The following is a 3863-nucleotide window of genomic DNA, read 5'->3' as shown; positions in this document are numbered from 1 at the left end:
CTTTTTAATTGATATATTATCTTTTCCATAACAAGGCAAGTACTGTAGCATGTTCCCATGTCCTTTGATATGCCTTCTTATCCTGTATCATATTGTTACTATTTGGATTTTAAATCTAAAATTTTAAATTTTAGATACTATGACTATTTTCCCTCCTTTATTTATATGGTCTTAATTTTCTAATTACAATAACAATATTTACCAAGTAAATTTATCCACCTTATTTTACAAATCTCATGCATTATCTCCTGGTTTTTATTCTGCTTTTATTTAAGGAATTCTTCCGAAACTGTTGTCAGTATGGGCCCGTATGTGCCAAATTTTTTGAGGCCTTATATGCTTGAAAATATATATCCTTATAGTTCAATGACCATTTGACTAAATGTAAAATTATAGGTTCAATGTTCTTTTACTTCAATGCTTTTAAAACAAATATTATTCTTTGTTTTTCTTAATACCTGCTTTTGCTGTTAAAAAGTGAACTGCTCTTTTTCCTGGAAGACTTCATATTTTCCTTTGTCTTTGATACTCTTAAATTTCTCTATACTGTATCTAGTTTTTCCATATGCGTGTGTGAGTTCTTCCTTATCTCTCTTGTTGTGTATTCAATGGGCAATTTCAACCTAAGGTATTTCATCTTTGTGAATATAGGGAAAGTTGCATTTATCGTTTCTTTAAATAGTTCTCCTCTCCAATTTATTTATTTCTCCTTTTCAGGCACCTATTATTCAGATATTGTCAGTTTTAATTCAAATGTTTGTATATCTTACCTTTTCAGATATATATATTTAAATTATCTATATATCATCCTTTTTTCCTTCCATCTTTCATATATATATTTTCAAACTCACCCATAAGGTGAGATCCTCAATTTAATTTTCAAGCTCATCCTTTCTTGTTCTTGTCCCATATATTATCTTATTTTTAAAATATTATACTTTTCATGCTTCATATTTTTCAGTTATTCTCTTTTTGTCATTTTATTTTGGTAATATTTTCCTTATCTATTTTATATATTTATTACACTTATTTAAACTCCTGTTGAGTGTCTTCTAAAACATCAACTTCTTATAATGTCTACATCTCAGGGTTTTTTTCTCTCTTCTTTCTTTCGAAAGGATTTATCTTCCTCAAAGTTCTCACTATTTCATCCTGAGTTCATATTTCTCTGGTTTTGGTGGTTACTCTTTCTGATAATGCGAACAGTGGAAGCACTAAGGAACTTACCCTTGTTGATGTGAGCTCTAAGAGCTCACCAAGAGGGGAGGGAGATGAGCCTTAGGGTGAAAAACACCAGTCACCACTAAACTACATGTCACTCTGCACTTTACCAAACTCCTCTAATACTGCTCTTCCAGTCCTCTGAGGGAGGAAATGCTTTAGGGAGAGTGTAATCTAGCACTGTAGGAGTATTGAGGGCAATACCCAAGAATGGAAGAGAATGCCCAAGACTAGTCAGTCCCACCTCCTTTCCTAAGCTGGTCTGTTGAGCAGGACTTCTGAGCTAACCAGATTTTACTCTCGGGAACACTCACTACTGACATCTAAGCAATCATTACCAATCCCTGCATTGAGGTGGATGACACTGACTGCCAGAGGCTGACCTGGGTCATGCAACTATATTGAAGGCAACCAAAAACAATATGATAGTTGTGTATTATAATAGGTTGAGTGATAAAATAGCTGAAGAGAGAAACTAAGATTAATACCAGAAGTATTGAATCTAATGACCAAAGGTGAAGTTGAAGATAGGTTTGTCAACATTTCAGGGCAAAGACCTTTGAGTACTAGAAACTCCCTCCCCCTTCCTCTTAAAGGGCAGTGCCAGTAGATGATTAAGAAATTATGTCAAAGTCTGTTATTTTGAAACTCTAGTACATATTATACTCAAATAATTATATTCAGAACAAAATTTATGACAGAAGTAATTAAAGCTAATCACATAGGCAACTACCAGGATATCACAAAAGTCTAAGGATTATGATAGTAGCTACATAAAACTTGGCTGAAATGAATCAAATAAGAAAGACAGAAGTACACAGAATATAAAAATGACAAACTCTGTAAAAATGCAAAAGGAATAAACCATAAGATGTTTATTTAGCCAAAGTGACTGTTAATGGAAATATAATGCCTGTAATTAGTTAATAAGAGAAAAAAAGGAGGAAGAATATCAAAAATTTAAAAAGTGGTTATCACAATGTATTAAAATTATAAAAAGAAAAATAAAAAATAATGTAAATTTACAATGACAAGGACATTTTTTAAAGCATAAGTCTACTGTTTAATACAGATTTAATCTTTGGGCTGGGGGTACACTCCCCAATTTATGTGTCAGACAAGTGCTTTATAATTTTTTCACTATGTAACATACATGTTTTTGACTCAGGTGTAATATATCTTACAGAGGTGGAAGGAAGTGCCTTGGCACTTAACACTCTTTCTTCCCCTGGTGCTAAGAACAATATCTGTAAATGGAGTGTGTGAATGGAGCAAAGTTTCAAAAACAAATCTTATATTAATAAAAAGAGAAAGAGAAAGGATAAATCAATAGTGGCCTTCCAAATTTAATACATTTGGGGCATTGACAAACATTCACTAACCTATTCAAGAACTCATGAACATAATTTCCTCTGAACCTTAGACACCCTATGAAAGAAATAAGTTAAATATTATATATTATCTCTTTTATGGATGAGGAAACTGAAGTTCAGTGAATTGTGTAACTTTTCCATCTTTGTTAGATTATTAAGTAAAAAAAAAAAAAATATATATATATATATATATATATATATATATATAATTGGATCCAGAATCTCTGATTGCAAACTGCATTCTGTTTTCTTGTGTCACATGCACACCAAGCCCATGGATGGTTCTTTACTTTTGTCAAGAAGAATACAGTGCAGTAGGTGGAAGGTATAAGGAAAAAGAAGGTGGAAAATATGAAATATAGAATCCAGATATGAAATAAAACCAAGCAAAGAGAGAAATTATGTACCCAGAGCCTAGTTTTTCTGAAACACCAGTAAGTTATATTCCAATCTTGTTTGGAAATACTATATTAAATCTATAATACTTACATTCAATTCAAAATGTTTTCACCACACAAAAAGGTAACTATGTGAGGCAATGGATGTGTTAACCAAATTTATTGTGGTAATCATTTCATAATATATACATATGGAAAATCCCATTATGTTGTACATCTTAAATTTATACAATTTTATTTGTCAATTATACCTCGATAAAGCTGGAGAAATAAAACCTCATGCAGGATTCCTATTCTTGCAAATGAAGGAAGGCAGGCAGATTACTACACATAAAGCAAGTGAGAGGTAACAAGTGTCTGACTTAGGACAATAAGGAGATGAAAGAAAGGTGGATTAGTATATTAGATCCAAGAACTATTTTGATTTTTTGTGTATGAAATCCTTGTGTTAAAATCCCAGTTCTGCTACACTTTTAGCTTTATACCTCTAGTGAAATAACTTTGCATCTCTGAACTTTATTATTTTTATTTGTAAAATGAAGAGAGTAATGTATGCCGTGCAAGGATCTTGTGAGTACTAGAAATAATATTTACAGAATATCTTAAATACTTCCTAGCAAATATTAGAGTCCACACAATAACATGATTTATATTCACGCCCTTCCTTTATTAACTGGAAAGAGAAATATTCAGTGGAGGGGGGAGGTTTTAAATCGTTCTCTGTGGGACGTCTGATGCAAACCTTTATCTCTGCTATCAAACATTTTTCAAAAGCTATATTGCCCATTAATGGCCTCTGTGAGAAAATTCTTAAAGGAAAATTTGGAGAAGTGCTAAGATCTATGTCACAGGAAAGTATAGATTACAGAGG

Source organism: Diceros bicornis, chromosome 17 (assembly GCF_020826845.1).
Source record: "Diceros bicornis minor isolate mBicDic1 chromosome 17, mDicBic1.mat.cur, whole genome shotgun sequence".
NCBI lineage: Eukaryota > Metazoa > Chordata > Mammalia > Perissodactyla > Rhinocerotidae > Diceros > Diceros bicornis.
Note: the sequence above shows the minus strand (reverse complement) of the source record.